Consider the following 16775-nt stretch of genomic DNA (forward strand, 5'->3'; position numbering starts at 1 on the left):
CAGCAATGCAGGTTTAAGCGACAGGAACTTGAGTGAGACCTGGTCCAAGGGTTCAAATGGAGCTTCAGATAAGCCACGCAGAACCACCGTTAGATCCCATTGGGGAAAAAGTGGGCGGGACACAGGTCTGTTCCTCCTGACACCTTTTAGAAAACGTTTTGTGAGGGGATGATTGAAAACAGATCTATCTCCAAAACCCTGATGACATGATGAGATAGCTGCAGCATATGTCTTAACAGTGCTGAATGCGAGGCCCCTGTCCATCAGTATCTGCCGAAACGATAGGACATCCGCCAGCTGGCAGGAGAGCGCTTGAACATTCCGTTCTGCGCACCAGTTCTGGAAAGCTGCCCATTTAGCAGCGTAAGACGCAATGGTAGAGGGCGCCCGCGCACTCTGAATCGTGGCGACCACATCATGCGGCAGCCCAGAAGCCTCTAAGCGTGACCGCTCAGCGGCCAGACCCACAGCCGTTGGCCTATTTCCGGAGGATGTTTGATTATCCCATCCGCCTGGAGAAGGGCGTCCGCCCTCCACGGGAGCCTCCACGGGGAGCCGGACACTAGCGCTTGCAGGTCCGGAAACCATGACGCGGACACGCGTCTGGGAGCCACCAGAATCACCGAGAGCTGTTCCGACCGAATTCGGTCCAGGAGACGGGGAATCAGAGGGACTGGTGGAAACGCATAAAGGAGCGTTCGAGGCCAGGGCTGGTGTGAGAAGGCGTCCGCCCCGAGCGGGGGTCCGTCCCGGGGACTCAGGGAAAACCACAGGCGACACTGAGCGTTTTCGCGAGCCGCGAACAGATCCACAGACGGTTCCCCGAACCTGATCTAGATATGTGATATCAGTGCAGGATGTAGACGCCAGTCGGAGTCACGGGGTCCCCCTCTCGACAGGATGTCTGCCGCTACATTCAGTACCCCCGGAATGTAGATGGCTCTGATGGACAGCAGGTGGACATGTGTCCAACACAGTAAATCTGTGGCGACACGCAACAGTGGGAGGGATCGAACTACCCCTTGGCGATTTATGTAGGCTGCCGCTACCCGGTTGTCTGTGTGAACTTCGACATGACGGCCCTCTAGAAGGGCAGCGAAGTGTCTGATCACATTCCTCACTGTCATAAGCTCCAACACATTTATGTGCTCGTGCGTGTGGGAGGGCCAGCGATCTGCCACCGTATGGGACAAGCACGTGCCCCCCCACCCCGACAGTGACGCATCCGTAAACACAGATACGTGTGACGCAGGACATCCGATGGGAACCCCGCGTGAGAGGATGCAGGGGTTCCCCCAGTGAGTGAGGTCCCCGCCCACTGAAGGGGGAATCCTCAACATACGTCTCTTCTGACGTATCGGGTGTACCCGGAGGCGGACGAACCAGCGTTGCAAGCGCCTCGTGCGCAGCAAACCTAGCGGTAGGGCTGTAGCGAAGCCTCGACGAAGTCGACGGCTCGATTCTAAAAATTTGTCGACGTCAGATCCGGAAGTCGACGCACCGCGCCCACTTGTTGCATCCCCAGGAGTTTGTAAATAGAGGAGGAATCTGCCTGTTTTTCCTCTAGTTCGCCCTCTTCTCCGCCTTCACTAACATCTCCGCCAAATACCGAAGACCCGGAACAACGTCCGTCCACTACTAGATTATTTTCCTGTTTTGCCCCTTCGTCTCCCGGCAACGGACAACAACTTCCGGGGTCAGATGCGCTGCTTCGTGCCTACCGCAGATGTAGAAAATCACCGGGAGCGCTTCTCCCTTCATTAAGGAGCTTCTTTCAGACATGAGGAGAGCTGTTTTGGTGGTAGCAGTCTCTCCTCCATGCTGGTCTGTTTGCTGCCGGGTGTTTTTGGTTTATTTAAACTTGGTAACTTGAACTTAATGTTGGTAAAGCTACTGTTAGCATCTTCGCTAACAGCTTCTTGCGTTGGGATAAGCTGTTACGTTTTGGTTTAGAGTTCATCTTTTTTGTGGTGTAGATCTCCCTTTTATTACATTTAGAGTGTTGTGGGTTTTCGGTTTAGTGTAAAATATCACCTGAGTTTGGTTTAACCCGTAAGACCACTCGCCTCACGCACATAAGTGACCAAAACAAAGCAGCATGGAGACACTCCATCTTCTACCACCTCTCAGGCAGCAGCCTGCACTCCCAAGTTCTACATGTCACCAGAACATAACCAACCAACACAATAAACACAGTGTTATACAAAATGGAAGGCCTGTAGTGTTTATTCTCTTACAGTAAGAATTTATCAATTTTTTTGAGGAATTTATTTTAGATTTTCTGGTTTTTGTTAATTGTGCAATAGAAAAATAATCATTAGATTAATATTCTCTTACAGTAAGAATTTATCAATTTTTTTGAGGAATTTATTTTAGATTTTCTGGTTTTTGTTAATTGTGCAATAGAAAAATAATCATTAGATTAATTTTCTAAATAGTCATTAGAATAGTCGACTATTCGATAAAATAATCGTCAGAATAATCATTTTAAAAATAATCGTTTACCCCCAGCCCTACCTAGCGGCACCACTGAATGGGCTGCGGACATCATGCCCAGGAGTTTCATGACTAACCGGGCTCTCACGATCTTGCGGGGTTGAACACGGGAGATCACCGTGGAGAGATCTGCCGCTCTTGCAGGCAACAAAAGTGCTCTCATTAGGGAGGCGTCCAACTCCACCCCGAGATACACAATCGACTGGGATGGAAGGATGGAGCTCTTTTCCCAGTTTATAGAAAACCCTAGGGTTGACAAGATGCCCTGTCAACCTCCTGGTTTGCTGTGACGCCTCGTCCTTGGACCGAGCGCACAGGAGAAGATCGTCCAGGTAAAAAAAGACCCTCATTCCCTCCGTGCGCAGTGGCTGCAGCGCGGTCTCCAGACATTTGGAGAAGGTGCGCGGGGCTAGCAAGTAGCCGAAAGGCAGGCGATTGAACTGATATTGAACTCCCTTGAACGAAAAAAACCCGCAGAAACTTCCGGTGGTTTGGAACTACTGGTATGTGGAAGTATGCGTCTTTCAGGTCGATTGACGTGAACCAATCCCCGGGGCGCACATATTCCAGGACTTGTCTCATCGTTAACATGCGGAAATGCATTACTGCTATGGAGCAGTTGAACAGGGACAGGTCGAGAATCGGCCTCATTCCTCCCGACTTCTTCTGTACTACAAAGTAGCGGGAGTAGAAACCCGAGAGTTCTTGTCCGCGAGGGACTCGGGAAATAGCGTCTTTGGACAGAAGTTCCCGCAGCTCCAGCTCTAGCGCCTGAGACTGTACTTGCGATGTGAACGTCGTCTCCACGATCCCGTTGAAGGGAGGTGGAGTGGCCTGAAAATGAAGTGTGTGACGGCAATGAATGGTGTCCGAAATCCATTTGCTCATGATGCAAAGGCGGCGCCACTCGTGCGCGCGTTCCGACAGTGGACGCGTGTGCGCGGTCACGTGAACAACGTCTGAGGGTTGTGCATGCGCCCTTACCGCCGTCGCCCGTACCAGAGAACTGGGGGCGACCCATGGAGGGCTGCGCTCGAAAGGGCGAGTGCGAAACAGCTGGAACAGGCTGGTCCACACCGCGGAGCATGGAGTCCGAGAGTGAAGGACGAGTGGGAGCCGGGCCTGTGCACGGGGGCGACAGAGTGCTAGCGGATGGAGCCACGCACTGTGCCGCCGCGCGTGGTTGAGACAGCGACATGACATCCCACCCCACCAGACGGCGTGGGGAGAGCGGGAAGAGTTGGGCCTGGCCGGATGCCGGGGCCAGAGCGCAAATGGAGCGCACCCTTATGGCTGGCCGTGTATTATGACTACCTGCAGGAACATGTGTGCGTGCAGCAGTGCTTGGTGTGGGGAACATGTGTGAAAACTCGGCAGAGGATTCTGTGGAGGACTGTAGGATTGTGCTCTTTGAGTGACGTTTTTTGGGTTTTATTTCAAAACCAACAACATCAGAACAATCAGTAACACACACATTCCCCCCAAAGAGTCACTTCCGTGGCTGCTTTCGGCGAGGCTCCTGCACCTGGGACTGCCAAGACGGCGTCTGCTGGCCCCGCCGGAACCGTTGTCCGCCATCTCGCTGGTCCCGCTGATGTGGAGCCGAAGCGGGGGGCCGGCTCCGTGGAGCGGGCGGTGCAGCTGGACGTCTGAAGCTTCCGCGCCGTTCGTCCCATCCTCTGGCTGAACGGCCGGAGTGCGAGGCTGACCGAGGGTGGACCAGGTCTCGCACCGTAGCCGATAGTTCGGCCGTCTTCTGAGCCCTCTCAATGACGCCCCTAAGATGGGGACCAAACAGAACATCGGTGGTGATGGGGCCATCCAGCATCTCCCTTTGCAGATGTTCCGGAATGGAGGGCAGGGCCTTCAGCCAGATCGCTCGCTGGATGAGGGTCTGCCAGGCAGCGATGCGAGCAGAACCGGTGAGCACAGCAGCACACAGATTGAGGATAGCATCAGCAGTCTTAGTTATGACGGCTTTCGACTCCTCGGGAGCTTCCAGCTCCTCCATCATCTTGGAGATACCGAAGGCAAGAAGGGCGATGTTATTCCCTGCAGCGCCGGTCTGAAAGGCACACTGATGTGCGCGGTCGGTGAGCCGCGTCAGCAGCTGGTCATGTTTTGAAGCGGGAACAGCTCGCGGGCCAGCGAGGTGGTTCTTGGCGCCGAACAGCGAGGCCAAATCCGGCTCTAGTGGAGGAACGGACGGCCAGCCTTGGTCGGAAAACCCCTCGACCTTGGTGATGGGCGCATACGTGGAGACTGGCGCCTTGAGCTTGGCAGGCTCGGAGAAGGCGGCAGACCAGCAGCTCATAGCAGCGGGGAAGCGCAGCCAGACAGGGTCTGGACAGCGTTTTTGAGTTGCCCCGAAAATTCCCGCCAAATCATCCGCTTCAGGCAGGGCCGGTTCTGGCACAGCTAGCCACTTGTGGGCTGCTGCCGCAGAAATGATGGCGGGCAGCTCTTGGAGCAGTGCTCTTACTGCTGGTAGGGAGGAGCGAGAAGCCACTGGGGCAGAAGGACCCGCTGAGCGAAGCTCGTCGACCTCCGTTATGTCTAGGAGGGATGCCGCCTCATCGTAGTTTTCTCTGTCGGTGACGCCATCCAGCCGGTTGAAGCCAGCCGGCTCCTGACCGGCGTCGAAGAAAACCAAAGCCTTGTCCAGCGGGTAGGAGTCAGCCACCGGAAATTCTCCGTCGGCGGCGGGAGTGAAGTACTCGACCCGGCGAATCTTCTCCGCCACGGGCAGAGCGGCACAGAACGGGCACGAGGCCTGTGGGGTCAAGGCCAGGCCAGCGTGGTGAGCCCCGAGACAGACCTCACACTTAGCGTGCAGGTCGCCGCTGGAAATGGAGCCCGTCTGGCAGGTCGGGCAGGGTCTGGCGTCGCTGGACATGGCTGGTAAGTCATCTTCGGATAATTTCGCTCATTTGGGATAATATTTGCTCTTTAATAAAGCTCTCAAGCTTGGCATGAAGAGAAAAAGGAGGTGAGCAGTGGGGTCACTGCGGTTATATACCACGAGGGGGCCCACAATTGGTGGGCGTACATTTAAGCTCTTCATGATTGGCTGATGCAGAGATCATCCTTCCAATAGCAATAGCAGCTAGCTTAAGGGCTAAGACTAGACGAAATAGAACTGCAGTCCTGTGACCCAAATTACATCAGAACAAGTAAGGAGAAAATCACTGATCCCACATATGGTGACATTAAAACTGTGGCTTCCAGCTTTACTGCTATTCTGTTCTAGACAGATGGATCTCAAAGGATCTGAAGCCAATGAGCTATGTCAGCATAACAAACCTGAATGGAAGACACTCAGAACTCGTATGATATTCATGATGTCGATGTGAAATTATTAGGGCCGTGACTTGATTAAAAAATGTAATCTAATTAATTAGAGGCTTTCTAATTAATTAATCTAAATTAATCACATTTTTAGAGTGTTTGTGTTTTAACTTAAACTTCTGTTATCCACTTTAAGACACGTTGTCTGTGATTGTTTACAGAGTAGTGAGAACACGGAGCGTTCTCCCAGCGGCAGCCAGGTGCCTCTCGTTTGTCTGACTACTTTCATAAACTACTGTTAGGGCAAAGAATTATTCTGTCTGGTGCTTTCAGCGCAGCACAGATGTTACGTAAATGTTAAAAATATAGCTTACCGCAACTTTTGTAAAGTTTCTGGTGCCACCGGGCAGCTGCAGCAAAAACGATCTCTGAAAAATGTCCGCGATACACCGTTGTTGTCTGGAAGTTTTTTTTTTCATAGTTAAGAAGAGAGGTGGACGGGTTTCCTAAATCCTGCATCAGTCCAAGCAAGGCAACTTTTTTCTGTTTTTATTCCGTTTTAGTAGTCATTAGCACGGTGCATTGTTGTGTGCGTCAGTGATATTCGGTCTACGAGGAAATCGTGCAATGACAAAGGTTCCGCCGTGCTCGAAATGCAAGCTGTTATTAAATGCGTAAAAAAAAATTTTATCGCATCATTTTTTTTTCTAATTAATTAATCCTAATTAACGCGTTAAAGTCCCGGCCCTAGAAATTATATATTGGGCTACTGATTTTGACATGCATCTGCAGATTTTGGGGTGACCAAATGATCAGACACCCCAATTTACAATTATTTCAGTACAAAATTCTACACAGAGTACACTATACAGGTCATTGGATGTTCAAGATGGGGTTTGTATCATCTGACACATGTACACACTGCACAAACAACATTCCTGACAATTACATCCACGCACTGTGGTCCTGTCCACCTGTCCAGGAATTTTGGGGTAGAGTATGTGAGAATCTGTCAAAATGTCTGAAATGTCATATCCCAACTTCCACCTCTCTGGGAAACCTGGACGATGTCCCGAACATCTTTGGTTCACGTGGTTCTGACTGCCATATGCATCGCTAAGAAAACTATCCTCTTGAATTGGACAAATAGGGAAACTCTCTTCATTAACCAGTATAGAAATCTTTGTTAGATCATATTACACTTGATTTAGCCTCTGCTTCCACTTCAAATCAATCTCTCTGGGCTCCTTTGATTGGTTCTATCACATAGCGATGATGGGGTTCCATTGATGTTGTCCTGCGGGTTGCCTCATGTATGCTGCCGGGAAGAAGGCAGGTACATGCAGCAGTGCCTGGCCTGGGTTCAGGGGCCTCGGGTAGACCTTGGCTCCTCTGCTGTCCCATCACAGGGGAGGGGGAGGTCCAGGAGGGGGAGGACCCAACCTTACCTGGATGTCCTATGTCTTATATATTCTGGAAGTTGTGCAAATGCAGGGATGGGCATAGAGATTCTGCTGGGGTGGGGCTGGGTTGGTGCCCTCGGACTCCTTGAGGCTCTGCAATGCTGCTGCTTTGGGCCCCGGCAGGATGGGCTGGGGTCTCCATGCCCTGGGTGGCAATTTGACAACAGAAGTGCCTATTGGGGCCAGTGGGGGAGCTGGCTCCCTGGACGGCTAAGCCCAACCAGCTGTTCCTCCCCATCCCCGCATATTTTTCTCCTCCTGCTCCCTCACATCATCACACAAACATGCACATTGGACCTTGGGGGGTGGACAAGTCAGGGAGTGCAGGTATGGACCCCATTTCCACATTCCTGTGGCAACCTGCCCCCCAATTTTATTTGCACCTTATACACTTCCACCGAAGACATTCCACGCAAACACACACTTAGGGCCTTGGGAGTGAGCACATTCAACGGCACTTGGCAGGGGGATTCCTCAGCCTCCTCCCGAGTGCCGGTGCCCACTTCCAATTTTAAGCTGCACTTAGACACTGAGGGCTGTGGGTGCAAGTGGGGTGAAGTGGTGGCATCAGCTGGCATAGGCCAGACAATGCCCGCACTACCCGCTCACCACAGCCATGGAATACACTTCATCAACACACAACCTTATATTAGAGCAGGCGGAGGGAGACTAGGGGTCCTAGCGCACCTCTGTTGTTGCTTGGCTTCCTGGGGCTGGAGGCTAGGAGGGAGATCTGGCCGTCTGGTTGAGGTCTGGGGTGGTGGGTTGCTGTGCTCGGCGTTGGGCGGGGGAGCCTGCTCATCAGCACCCCAGCAGAAAGGGTCAAACTCTGGCAACCGGTGATGGTTGTACCCAGTGTGCAGCAGTACCGGGACCAGAGTGAATAGGGTGTGTATGGGGAGCATGAGTGGGTGTCCGGCGTGCATTTTTGTAAGTCTTTGGTTTTCTGTGTATGTGTGAGCATGAGGGAGGGAGTGTGTGACTGTGTTTGTGTATGACTGTATATGTCAGGTGGGGCCTTTGACTCCTCTCTTCTCCTGGGTCTTCTTTTGATGATATAGATCTTTGTCTCCCCTCCCCCTGCCACACCTAGTGCGGGGTGTGGTGCCTAATGGATCCAAGATGGTGGTGCATGAACAACGCGAGGCTCAGTGTCTCTCCAGAATCTGCTATGTAGCCATTTTTATCTACTTTTAACCGGATTATTCATCCAGAATTGCTGTGCGTTGCTGACCTACAGCAGACAAGAGATTCTGGACATCTGGACTTATAACTCCAACAGTTTTATCACCGATCTCTGACTCATCCCAGAGATCTCCAGAACACCGGAGGCCCCCACCCCCCACCCCCCACCCCCCCGCCGGGCGGAAGTGCATGCAGACGGCGCCGAGAATGTAAACAAAGGCGAGGTAGGCGCGGAGGGCTACGGGCCAAGCTAAGGCTAACACCACATCAGCTGCCTTTACCCAGTATCTTCCTCGCCAATGTCCGTTCTCTGGCAAACAAAATGGATGAGATACGGCTCTCCATGACTAACAACAGACGGATTACGGACTCAAATGCCATGTTTTTTACCGAAACATGGTTGAACAACAGCTGCCCGGACAATGCTATCGAGTTAGCAGGACGCCACACACACCGAGCCGACAGGCTAGCAGATGACTCCGGCAAGACCAGAGGTGGAGGTCTGTCCATTTATATTAACAATTGGTGCATGAACTCCACTACTACTGAGAGTCACTGCTCACCCAATGCAGAGTTTTTAATGGTCAAATGCAGACCTTATTATCTCCCCAGAGAGCTCACCTCGATCATACTTACTGCAGTGTATATCCCCCCCGACGCTAATGCTAGGTTGGCCATGAAAGAACTTTCTGCAGCCATTAACAAACACCAGAATAAACACCCCGAGGCTGCTTTTATTGTTGCTGGTGACCTCAACCACACCAACTTAAAGACAGTCCTCCCCAGATTCCACCAACATGTCACACTAGAGGAGACAAGACTTTAGACCATGTTTATTCCAACTTGGCTGGAGCCTACAAAGCAACACCCCTCCCCCACATTGGACAATCGGACCATCTCTCCCTGTTCCTCTCACCTCGGTATTCACCACTCATCCAACGTGTGAATCCTGCTGTGAGGACAATTAAAGTGTGGTCAGAGGGGACAGATGCGGTGCTCCAGGACAGAGTTAAAAACACAGACTGGAATATGTTCACCAACACAGACCTGGATCAGTACGCCTCATCTGTACTGGATTACATCTCCGTAACTACAGACAGTGAGTACGTTTACATGCAGCCAATATCCGGGTTATGATCGGGTTAAGGTCGGTATTCGGGTTTCTGAGTTGATCAGAATAACCCGTTTACAAGCCAGAGTTAACCCTAATTTGCATAACCCGTTTTCAATGCGGACGTTGCGGTAGCGTCAGGACGTATGGACGACGTCAAGACGCAATATGCGTCATTTCCAGTTCATCTTGTTCCGGTATCCATGAAAACAACAACATGTTTCTCAGTTCGGAAGAGATAGCGAGAGCGTTTGTTTGCGCTTTATTGCTGGTATTGACCCACCAGCAGCTCTTAAAACGACTGTACGTACTGGCCTTCATTCGAAGGAAAGTACGTGAGCAAGAAATTGCAAATATAGAGAGAGCTGCGCTAAACATATCCAACATATCGACGTACCCGTTACCACCAGAGCCCCGCGGACACTTTGGATGAAGGTGCGCAGTCAGGACTGGTGGGAGTGGGTTGTAATGATGGAGTTCACGGACACGGATTGGCGTGAGAATTTCCGTATGTCACGTCAATCTTTTGCTAAACTTTGTGGTATGATGGAAAGAGTGATGGAGCCCAGTGTAGTAACCATCCGCACACCAGTGCCTACAGAAATGCGCGTTGCCATGGTGCTGTATAAACTAGCAAGCTGTGCAGAGTGTCGTTTGATAGCAAACCAATTTGGAGTGCACAAGAGCACCGTGAAGAAGATGGTGTACCTATTCTGCCACGGAATGGTCGACTCAAGTCATCAAAGCACTGATCCGGGTACCCACTTTGGAGGAGGCATGTGGCATTGCAGAAAGATTTGAACGTGCCCACTCCATTCCTCAAATCATAGGTAAACTATTTCCTGCTCTTAAGTCTTGTTAATGTCAGTAGTTTTCTGAGAGTAGGCTAAATGTGAACTATACTATGTATGTAGGCTACACTGCTGTGTGCATACTTTTTCTTTCTTTTTTTAAACTTTTTATCATAGGTTGTGTGGATGGGAGCCACATCCCTTGCATGCCTCCAAGTGATGGCTACAGAAACTTCATGAACAGGAAGGGATGGCCATCCTATGTCCTCCAGGGAGTCTGTGATGACAAATACTGGTTGGTGTTTTGCCATTCCCAGCTTTTGTATTCATGATTATGATTTATATATAATGTTGACAGACACACATCACTAAGCTATATTAGAACCACTCACAAACATCAATTGAGAGGTTCTCTGTTCAAAAAAACACCAACAGCTTATATGTACAAATAATTATGTCATTACTGACCTGAAATAATTTTCCTAACTTTTTGCCACTAATCACACCGCTCCCACTACATCTTGATTCACTGTGATACATTTTCCATAGTTTTTGGAGTGTGAGCTGCAAAATGCCTGGTTCAGCACATGACGCCAATGCACTCCGCCAGTCCAATCTGATCAACAATGCACAATCCTTCCCAAAGGTGGGTAATGCATTAAAACTTTTGGTATTTAAATGCAAGTTGTATACCTGCCACATATCTAAGATGTATTATGACATAATTTAGGAAGAATAATATTTCTATCTGTCCCACTTTAGAGAGTAGTGCAGATCGAGGGGCAGGATGTGGATTTCTTCCCGCTTGGAGATCCTGCTTATCCACTGATGCCCTGGCTAATGAAGGGCTATCTGCAGTCCCCAAGACTGACACCACAAGAGGAAAGCTTCGACGTCTATTTGAGTTCTGCTAGAACAAGTATAGAGATAGCATTTGGTCGACTGAAATCTCATTTCCGTGTTCTGTTGAAGCGCAGTGACTTCCATTTCCCTTTCACACCATACGTGGTAGCAACCTGTTGTGCTCTACACAACTTTTGTGAGATGGAGAAGGAGCATGTTAATCCCAGTTGGGCAGAGGAGGCCACATCAGTAGAAAGGCTGTTTCCACAGCCTGTGTCACAGGTCAATAGGGCTGATAACAGTGCAGCCTCAGCTATCAGACGGGCCTTAACAGATTACCTTGCTGCACGTGTCCCACTCCGTAAGCGCTTAGTAAAAGCGTGAGTGTGCAGGACGAACGGGTCTGATAGGAAACAAACAACTTTAAACTGTAAGCTCGATACTTTTCAAAACGCTTTATTTTCTAAGTTTTAAAAGATGTTTATCTGCCTTCTCCTTTGTTGCTGTGCACCTCTGAAAAAGAACAGGTATATGCAATGTTCAAATAAAATGTCAACACATACAAGTTTTCTAGTAAGTTTAATAAAACATTTGTTCTTTAATAAAGCACATAACAAAATAACATTTTGGTTTTGCTTTTTAAATGTGAGGTTGATTCAGAAATCATTTGAGACGTGAGTGCCTCATCACTGGCATGTCTCAACTGCCTTTGCTGCTCAAACCATTGCTTCTGCGTGTGCTGCATTCTCTCCATGAACTGTTGATGTTGAGTAAGTGAAGCGGCTTCACGGTGCCTGGACCTGCGACTTGACCCACCTAGAGCAGACATGACAGGCCTTAGAAAGTGTTGGGTAAGTTCTCTCTTAGTGTTCGACTATTATCACTTTTTGCATTCTTATGAAACTTGTGGATTCTAGAAGAGGTTTCTTTACCTTTAGCTGGCATGTGTCAGATTGTCACCTGCGCCTTCGTCATAAACAAACATCTTCCTACAGTTCTGAGTTTACTAAGAATGCAAAAGTGACAATAGTCCTTAGTTTGGGTCAACGGTTATATTACTTAATATCTCATAATCACTGTAATCAAATTATCCACTAAAGAAAGGTACTATTTTCAGACATTACACAAGGAGGAGGAGTGACCTGGGGTTACAATACGCTATAACCAGTTATACCTTTAGTAACAGTATTTAGAAAGCTCACCAGGAGTAGCTGCAGTGGGATTTGATGGCTGTGTAGACTGGCAAGGCACAGTCATTGAAGGTCCACCTTCTCCAATATCTGTATCTGGCCAGAAATAAAAACAAGCAAAATGTTAAAAAAGATGTTAATGATAGGTTAAACAACACAGATGGGTCGACGCATGTATCTAACTCCGAGAGCGAGACCCTTTGTTGGTATACGTATTGGATTGAGAAAGTCATGTGACTTACCTGTGTTTTCATCCATAACATCATCATCATCCTCTCCTTCAAGATGAACCAGACCGATGAACACAGAGGTTTCCTCGTCACTACAAAAGTGTGGTGCTGTGCCGCGACTCGCCATGTTGCTCCCAACTTGTTTACTTCCGGTGTTCTGGCGCATACAAGACGTCTCGCTACTCTAAAGACCAAGATTCCTTGCGAACAGAGCATGCGCAGAACACACACTTTGATGGGGATATCCCGATATGCGTTTACACGACCAAACATTCGGGTTAGAAAAGGTTTACCCCAGGTGTAGTAACCGGGTTTTAAAAAACCCGGTTATGAGCATATCTGGGTTTTTGGCGGTGTTTACAAGGACCTGCGGAACCGGGTTATTGCGAATATTCGGGTTTTAAAAGGGTTACTGGCTGCATGTAAACGCACTGAGTGTCACCACCCAGAAAAGGATCACCATGTACCCCAATCAGAAGCCTTGGATGAACCAGGATGTTCGTCTCCTACTGAAGGCCCGCAACACCGCTTTTAGGATGGGAGATGCACACGCCTACAGTACAGCCAGGGCACCATCCTAACCAAATCCAGCAGACGAGCTCACATCACTCCAGTTTTACAGTCCCTCCACTGGCTCCCGGTAGAATATAGAATTCAGTTTAAAGTTTTAGTCCTGACCTATAGAGCTCTTAACAACCAGGCTCCAAGCTACCTATCTGAGCTTTTATCCCAACACACCACCTCACGGAACCTCAGATCCACATCTGAAAACCTCCTGACTGTTCCTCGAACCAGACTGAAAACCAAAGGGGATAGGGCCTTTCAGTCTATTGCCCCCAGACTTTGGAGCAGTCTGCCTTCAAATCTCCATCTCTAACACTGTAGAGGTCTTTAAAAATCATCTAAAAACTCACCTTTTCATCCAGGCGTTCCCTCCCTAAATGTTCTAAAAGATGGCTTTGTTCGGGTTCACACCTTCACTTTGTTTTTACTCATGATTTTATTTACTATTTTATCACTGCTATTGTTTTTCTGATGTTTTTATTGGTTAGAGGCATTTGCCCTGATCTTACTCGTGTTGCACAGCGCTTTGTGATTTATATCTGTGAAAGGCGCTCTATAAATAAACTTTTACTTACTTACTTACTTACTTACCATTACAAAAAGAAGATAGAAGAACACTTCTCCAACTCCAACCCCTGACGCATGTGGCAAGGACTCCAGACCATTACAGACTACAGGATCACCAAACCCTCCCCGCATCCTCTGATGTTTCCTTCCTCAACAAGCTTAACAAATTTTATGCTCGTTTTGAGCGAGGGAACCTCACAACCACAACCATAACAGACATGACGCTCATACCACCAACCTCTGACTCTCTCCCCCACCGATGTACGAGCGGTGCTGAGCAGGATCATTGTCCACAAGGCTGCAGGCCCTGATGGCATCCCTGGGCGTGTTCTCAGGGCGTGTTCTGGGGAGCTCGCAGGAGTGCTCACAGACATATTCAATCTGTCCTTAGCCCATGCTGTGGTACCGGCCTGCTTCAAATCCACCTCCATCGTCCTGACACCCAAAAACTCCAACCCATCTAGCCTCACTACGTTTACATGCAGCCAATATCCGGGTTATGATCGGGTTAAGGTCGGTATTCGGGTTTCTGAGTTGATCAGAATAACCCGTTTACAAGCATAAATAGAAAGAGTTACCCCTAACTTGCATAACCCGATTTAAATGCGGACGTTGGGGTAGCGTCAGGACGTATGGACTACGTCCAGACGCAATATGCCTCATTTCCGGTTCTTCTTGTTCCGGTATCCGTGAAAACAACAACATGTTTCCCAGTTCGGAAGAGATAGCGACCGCGTTTGTTTGCGCTTTAGTTTCCTCGTCACTCCAAAAGTGTGGTGCTGTGCCGCGACTCGCCATATCGCTCCCAACTTGTTGTTTACTTCCGGTGTTCTGGTGCATACAAGACGTCTCGCTACTCAAAAGACCAAGATTCCTTGCGAACAGAGCATGCGCAGAACACACACTTTGATGGGGATATCCCGATATGCGTTTACACGACCAAACATTCGGGTTAGAAAAGGGTTACCCCAGGTGTAGTAACCGGGTTTTTAAAAACCCGGTTATGAGCATATCCGGGTTTTTGGCAGTGTTTACAAGGACCTGCGGAACCGGGTTATTGTGAATATTCGGGTTTTAATAGGGTTACTGGCTGCATGTAAACGCACTGAATGACTACCGCCCGGTAGCACTCACCCCCATCATCACTAAGTGCTTAGAGCAGCTGGTCTTAGCACACTTCAAATCCTGTCTCCCCCCCACCCTGGACCCCCACCAATTTGCATACCACCAGAACAGGAGCACAGAGGATGCAGTCTCCATTGCACTGCACTCTGTCCTCTCACACCTGGACAACAACAACACCTACACCAGAATGCTGTTTATAGACTTCAGTTCAGCATTCAATACAATCCACCCCTCACAACTCATCAGGAAACTGACAGACCTGGGGATCAGTTCCCTCACCTGCAAATGGTTACTGGACTTCCTGACCAACCGCCCTCAACATATCCGACTGGATAACCGCTGCTCATCAACAATCACAATGAACACTGGTGTACCACAAGGCTGTGTGATGAGCCCTTTCCTCTACTCCCTTTTCACCCACGACTGCAGACCTGCTGAGAGTTCCAACACCATCATTAAGTTTGCAGATGACACCACGGTGATTGGCCTCATCAGTGACAACGATGAGACCGCCTACAGGGAGGAGGTGGACCGTCTGACTGAGTGGTGCGACACAAACAACCTGCTGCTCAACACTGAGAAGACTAAGGAGCTCATCGTGGACTACAGAGGAATGCTGATCCACATCCACCCAATCACATTAAGGCACATATGTCAGTCAAGGCCCGCGGGCCAGATGCGGCCCGCGGAGCATTTTTATGTGGCCCGCGAGATAAATATCAAAAATATATTAAAACTGGCCCGCTGGCCGATTTTACCGCAAAGACTTCAACTCCCATGATGCTTTGTGGCGTCAGCGCGGAGCCGACGTGCCCCCTCCTTTGTGTTTTTTCAGCGCCTGCTGCCAGTGTGCAGCTCCGCTGTCTCGGACAAGCTACACTCCTCTCACTCAGCGCTGAGTTCACTCAGCTATTTTCTGACGTTGAAGCCCAGAAACGGAGATTCTAGCTGCTCAGTAATGTGTTCACGACTGAAAGAGAATGTTTTCCAACTAACTTCCAGACAGAGCCGATATAACTCCAGCGAGCAGCGACACGCTCAAACCAGCATGACTCTGTGGCTGCTGTTGTTTCCTCCCCGACACACAACATCGTGGTCAAGCTGCTCAGACATGTTCATCAGCACAAACCTATGTGAGCACCTGTTGTCATCTAATGTTGTCATTATTATGATGAAGATGAACAAAACAACAGGAGTCTCCTCCTCAGCACAGATCAACCCCATGATGCAGGTATCTGGCTGGAACAGGTGAGCATCACAGTAAACCAGTGCAGCAAACTGAGCTTTAAATATTTTGGTTTTATGCTCTTTTTCTGCTCCAAAACATGAAAGTTAACAGGTGAGATGTTGCATTTTCATTTAAGATTAAATTATATTTTTATTTTGTTGTTGGCCCGTGAGAAAAGATTTAACCTACAGTAAACAGGAAGTGGAAAGGCTGCAGATAGATGAATAGAATAGAAAATCCCTTTATTGTTCCTCAGTGGGGAAAGCTAGACGTCACCGCAGCGATGACGCGTATTACAGGAGAAAAAAAGGAGAATAAACAATAAGAAAAATGAATAAACAAGGAAACATAAATCCTGAATAGATTTATAAAATGCTGATTATACCACAAGTAATGAATACCACTGATGCCTTTTATTTAAAACAGACTTGCTCGTGTGTAATTTGGTTATTCCACATTCAGTGTTAATGCAGAAATAAGTTTGTTTCCAAATTTAAAGGTTCAAAATTGCATATATGTTGATAAAGAAAATGTGCAAATTTGCCGTCACTTTTTCAAAAATATTAAGTTTGGCCCTCGACTCCGTCCCAGAGTTTCATTTCGGCCCCGTGTGAGTTTGAGTTTGACACCCCTGCATTAAGGGGACGGCAGTGGAGCGTGTGAGCAGCTTCAAGTTCCTGGGAGTCCACATCTC

Source organism: Nothobranchius furzeri, chromosome 5 (assembly GCF_043380555.1).
Source record: "Nothobranchius furzeri strain GRZ-AD chromosome 5, NfurGRZ-RIMD1, whole genome shotgun sequence".
Taxonomy (NCBI): domain Eukaryota; kingdom Metazoa; phylum Chordata; class Actinopteri; order Cyprinodontiformes; family Nothobranchiidae; genus Nothobranchius; species Nothobranchius furzeri.